This window comes from Nerophis ophidion, linkage group LG21, assembly GCF_033978795.1.
Source record: "Nerophis ophidion isolate RoL-2023_Sa linkage group LG21, RoL_Noph_v1.0, whole genome shotgun sequence".
NCBI classification, from domain to species: Eukaryota; Metazoa; Chordata; class Actinopteri; order Syngnathiformes; family Syngnathidae; genus Nerophis; species Nerophis ophidion.
The window spans coordinates 35,107,391-35,113,650 of NC_084631.1; the positions used below are offsets into that span (position 1 = coordinate 35,107,391).

At 39.1% G+C, this 6,260-nt stretch overlaps 1 long non-coding RNA gene across 1 annotated transcript; it reads right to left on the reverse strand.

Moving 5' to 3' along the window:
• Nucleotides 1-1,810: 1,810 nt before the first annotated feature.
• LOC133540044 (uncharacterized) lies at nucleotides 1,811-3,645 on the reverse strand. Its single transcript, XR_009803530.1, has 2 exons — nucleotides 2,051-3,645; nucleotides 1,811-1,902 (listed from the first exon to the last, which is right to left on the reverse strand). It is a non-coding gene; the product is annotated as an uncharacterized LOC133540044 (long non-coding RNA).
• Between the last annotated feature and the right edge of the window lie 2,615 nt (nucleotides 3,646-6,260).

Sequence of the window (6,260 nt, forward strand, 5' to 3'; positions counted from 1 at the left end):
ATTTTTATCATTTATTTTCTTGTAACTATAAGACAAATCATATGTTTAAAAAAAAAAACAGTTTTCACTACTACTAGACCATAAAGAAGAGATAAATGAATAAAAACAATAAACATTACTACTAGACAATAAATACCATTTTTTTTCTTACTATGAGACAATAATACATTTCTTTTTATTTTTTTCTAACTACAAATAGACAAACCATATATTTTTTATTATTTATTTTGACTACTATATGACAAATATCTTTTTTTTATTATTTATGTTCTTATCTGCCAGACAGATAATACACTTTGATCTTTTTTTTAACTATTATTACAAAATAAATATTTTGACATTTATAAATACTAAAATGCATAAATGTATTTTTATAATTTTTTTGAAGTAAAACCAGGAAAGAATACATTTTAATTCTTTTTAATCTCGCGAGTCGCTATGAATAATAACAATTTTTTTTATAATAATTTATTTTAACTCCTCCTATACATACTGTATATATATATATATATATATATATATATATATATGTATATATATATATATATATATATATATATATACACACACATACATATATTTAATATTTATTTATAATTTATTTTCTTCCAACTACTACTAAACATAAATATATATTTTATCATCTATTTTCTTGTAACTGCGACAAGACAAAGAATATTTATTTTTTCAAATCTCCCCCCCCCCCACCTCCCACACTACTACTAGACAATAAAGATTGTTTAAAAACATTGTCTTACTTCTACTACGACATATATTTTTGTATGATTTTTTTAAACTATTAAAACACAAGAATGTCATTTACTTCTAACTACAATACATATTTTTAATCATTTATTTAAAATACAACTAGACATACATTGATTTTTATCATCTATAATCTTAAAACTACTACTAAACATAAACATATTTTTTAGCTTTTTTAAAAAAATAATACTACACAATAATAATTGTTTTATTAATTTGATTTCAATTACTAATAGACATAAATAAATATGTATCATGTATTTTCTGTCCAACTACTACAATACATACCGGTAAATGTTTATCATTTATTTTCTTACTACTACTACTAAATAATAAATAATTTATATTTATATATATGTATTATATAGACAATATTTTTTTTTCTTCCAACTGCTACACAAAATAAAGAATATTTTCATACTTCTTCTTACTGCAGAACAAAATATAATTAATCATTCATTGTTTTTTACTATTTAAAAATAAATATATTGCATGCAATCTATAGAAAGTACTTGATATGGCTGTAGTTGCTCAACATTGATGCTATCTAATAATCAACAAGGTATATTGTTGTGAGTTATGGGTGTTGCATGTGTTTTGATGAAAAGTCAGGGTGACTCGGCACTTTTTCACCGAGGTCTGCAGAGAACAAAGGTGTGCACAATAGAGCCAAAGCAACCGAGTCTCCAAGTTGTATTGCCTTGCACGTGAAAAGAGCATGAAGTGACTGGAACAAAACGATTATTTTAATTACCTCCACACACGTTACACCACTTTTTATGTCAACTCGATCTGGTGTGCAAGGTGGCTATCGTGTTACTCATTAACGTTGCATGTCTGTTTCCTGCAGTTCCTTTCTAATTAGTGTCAAATTCAAGGCTTTTGCAACATTAACATTTAAAGGAGACCCGAGTACACAGAATGCGATAACATTGTTTGGGAGAGGGGGGAAGAACAAAAAGAAGTCACGATGACAAAGCTGAAAGGAAAACCTGTTCTGACACAGCTCAGGCGAGAATGGCAATGATGGATGCATGCGATATGATTTTGGGATTGTACACACCTTTATTTTTCACTTCATTTAATGCCGTTCTCTTTGATTGCATCCACATCCTGTTGGAACTATTGCCTTCATTTCTGCAAAGGGGAACGCAGAACAGAAACAAAGAAGCCCTGTGATGCATGAATGCTCCTGGTTGTTGTTTTTGTGTTAGTCATAAACACGTGGTAGACTTTGGAGCAGCGAAAATGACAAAAAAAAACAAAAAAAAACAAGCTTCCCCACCCCTGGTTTGGACGGCGATAACCTCAGAGGTCTTTGAGTGTGTCTTCTCCAGTGGGGTCCTCCTGCCAGTGAGGAGGCCAGCTGGCTCGGACGCTGGGTCGCTCCTTCAGCAGGGTGTGATATTCAGACAATTTCGGGTAACGCACAGCAGTCAGCCTGAAAATGACCAAGAATAATCAGGCTAGAAAAAAAACAACAACTCAACTCTTGTGTTAGTGGCTGTTGGAGCCTATCTATATTATTTATTTAATAATTGTTTTGACAATGGACTCAAATCATGCCAATGAGTCAAAAGACTCCGGCTTATTAGTGATTCCTAGAGCCCAAAAAAAGTCTGCGGGCTATAGAGCGTTTTCCGTTCGGGCTCCAGTACTCTGGAATGCCCTCCCGGTAACAGTTCGAGATGCCACCTCAGTAGAAGCATTTAAGTCTCACCTTAAAACTCATCTGTATACTCTAGCCTTTAAATAGACCTCCTTTTTAGACCAGTTGATCTGCCGCTTATTTTCTTTCTCCTATGTCCCCCCCTCCCTTGTGGAGGGGGTCCGGTCCGATGACCATGGATGAAGTACTGGCTGTCCAGAGTCGAGACCCAGGATGGACCCGCTCGTCGGGACCCAGGATGGACCGCTCGCCTGTATCGGTTGGGGACATCTCTACGCTGCTGATCCGCCTCCGCTTGAGATGGTCTCCTGTGGACGGGACTCTCGCTGCTGTCTTGGATCCGCTTGAACTGAACTCTCGCGGCTGTGTTGGAGCCACTATGGATTGAACTTTCACAGTATCATGTTAGACCCGCTCGACATCCATTGCTTTCGGTCCCCTAGAGGGGGGGGTGGGGTTGCCCACATCTGAGGTCCTCTCCAAGGTTTCTCATAGTCAGCATTGTCACTGGCGTCCCACTGGATGTGAATTCTCCCTGCCCACTGGGTGTGAGTTTTACTTGCCCTTTTGTGGGTTCTTCCGAGGATGTTGTAGTCGTAATGATTTGTGCAGTCCTTTGAGACATTTGGGATTTGGGGCTAAGTAAATAAACATTGAATGATGATATTGATGGATTATTGCAGGGGTCGGGAACCTTTTTGGCTGAGAGAGCCAAAAAGCCAAATATTTTAAAATATATTTCCGTAACAGCCATATAAAATATTTTTTTTAACACTGAACACAACTAAACACGTGCATTTTTAAGTAAGACCAACATTTCTAGAGTATAATAGGTCTCTTATTCTTTGTAATAACATAGTTATTCTGAAGCTAACTGTGGAGGGGGCGTGGCCTGCAGCGACAGGTGCGTAGATGGCCCACCTGGGCCTTGTTATCTAATCACCTGTCGCGCTGTTATAAGCAGCAGCCAGGAGGAGAGACTGGCTTGGGGCTGGGAATACTATTGCTGGAAAGCAACTGAGAGACTTATTGAAAAATAAAACAATATTGTAACCCTGAAACAGGCTCTCATGTCGGTGCTTGGGGGTCTGAAGAACCCCCAGGAGGCAAGCCCCACACTAACCAATAATAAATAAATAACTTTTTACTATTAACGCAACTTCTTGAACAGGTGCGGTAGAAAACGGATGGATGGATTAAAAATGCATGAGAATGGTTTATATTTTGAACATTATTTTCAACACTGTGATTAGAAGTGGAATTATTCATTATTTATCGTGTTAAGCAACGTCAGTTCAGATTTATCCGAGAGCCAGATGCAGTCATCAAACGAGCCACATCTGGCTCTAGAGCCATAGGTTCCCTACCCCTGGATTATTGGATGTTTCAGATCAATTATATTGACTGATTGTTTTCAGCTGCTCACGCTCCTCCTGGTGAGCCACTCCTCCTATAATTAAGAAAACAGCACAGCTGGGCGCTAGGTCTGTCTGTCATGCTGAATTAGTGAGGAGTGATATAGTTTGTTTACTTGTTACGGCTGCTATCGCGCTCCAAAAAAGCTTCGAAAAAATAAGGTTAGCAGAGTAGCCCTGAGGAGGAGGTTTATGACGCACTAAATAAGTTTATTTTTGATTATGTAGAAGAGGGGTGTCAAACTCAAATACAGAGTGGGCCAAAATTTAAAACTGAACAAAGCAGGGCGGTATAGCTCGGTTGGTAGAGTGGCCGTGCCAGCAACTTGAGGGTTGCAGGTTCGATCCCCGCTTCCGCCATCCTAGTCACTGCCGTTGTGTCCTTGGGCAAGACACTTTACCCACCTGCTCCCAGTGCCACCCACACTGGTTTAAATGTAAAAATTAGATATTGGGTTTTCACTATGTAAAGCGCTATGAGTCACTAGAGAAAAAGCGCTATATAAAATATAATTAACTAACTAACTAAAGCAGCGGGCCGAGGTTGAACAAATTAACCTTTTAATAGGGACCCAAACAAGTTTTGCATTGAATCTTGAACAAGCAAGGCTTACAGTATATACATTTATCGTGACATGCAAAATCGAGTTTCAAATAATAATAATAATTAAAAAATATCAATGGCATATCAAATAAAATTTAAATAAAAAAGGAATGCCTCTTTTCGGCGGAGGGGTTGAGGTGGACGGGGTTTGGTGATAGCGGGGGGGGGGGGTGTATATTGTAGCGTCCTGGAAGAGTTAGTGCTGCAAGGGGTTGTGGGTATTTGTTCTGTTGTGTTTATGTTGTGTTACAGTGCGGGTCTTCTCCCAAAATGTGTCATTCTTGTTTGGTGTGGGTTCACAGTGTGGCGCATATTTGTAACAGTGTTAAAGTTGTTTATACGGTCACCCTCAGTGTGACCTGTATGGCTGTTGACCAAGTATGCCTTGCATTCACTTGTGTGTGTGTGTGTATAAGCAGCATATATTATGTGAGTGGGCTGGCACGCTGTTTGTATGGAAGAAAAGCAGACGTGGCGACAGGTTGTTTAAGACCCACCCCCAATATTGTTGCCCGGGATGAAATTCAGGAGGGACACTGAACTTCGGGAGTCTCCTGGGAAAATCGGGAGGGTTGGCAAGTAAGAGTATTAGCGGTGAATGCGGTGTTACAGCAGCGGGCCAGCTCTAATGTTAATTTGATATTGCCTTAAGGGCCAAATTAAATTACACGGCGGGCCAAATTTGGCCCGCGGGCCAGAGTTTGACACCCATGATGTAGAAAGTCAATCACGGAGAATAGTTTTTGTTTGTGAAAATAAATCAACATTTTTGAATCTATAAGTCTCAGCTTAAAACTCATTTGTATACTCTAGCCTTTAAATAGACCTTTTTAGACCAGTTGATCTGCCGTTTCTTTTCTTTTCTTTTTTCTCCTATGTCCCCCCCTTCCTTGTGGAGTGGGTCCAGTCCGATGACCATGGATGAAGTACTGGCTGTCCAGAGTCGAGACCCAGGATGGACCGCTCGCCTATGTATCGCTTGGGGAGATCTCTACGCTGCTGATCCGCCTCCGCTTGGGATGGTTTCCTGTGGACCGGACTCTCGCTGCTGTCTTGGATCTGCTTTGAACTGAACTCTCACGGCTGTGTTGGAGCCACTATGGATTGAACTTTCACAGTATCATGTTAGACCCGCTCGACATCCATTGCTTTCGGTCCCCTAGAGGGGGGGGGGGGGTTGCCCACATCTGAGGTCCTCTCCAAGGTTTCTCATAGCATTGTCACTGGCGTCCCACTGGATGTAAATTCTCCCTGCCCACTGGGTGTGAGTTTTCCTTGCCCTTTTGTGGGTTCTTCCGAGGATGTCGTAGTCGTAATGGTTTGTACAGTCCTTTGAGACATTTGTGATTTAGGGCTATATAAATAAACATTGATTGATGATTGATAAATATCTCCGGGAGTGCTTATTCTGGAATTTAGTGCGTCATAAACCTCCTCCCCAGGGCTACTCTGCCAACTTTATTTTTTCGAAACTTTTCTGGAACGCAAGAGTAGCCGTAACAGTGGCATATAAATAAAAGTGGAATATAAAGACAATATAACATACATCCATAAACGTGGATGCATATAAAAAAGTGCAATATATTTATTTATTTATATCTGCACCTTATTGCTCTTTTATCCTGCACTACCATGAGCTAATGCAACAAAATGTCGTTCTTATCTGGACTGTAAAGTTCATATTTGAATGACAATAAAAGGGAGTCTTTGTCTAAGTCTAAGTCTAGTGGTTAATGCAGTGTTTTTCAACCTTTTCTTTCAATTTTTCCCACTGAAAAACATCCCGAGGCACACCACCAGCAAAAAC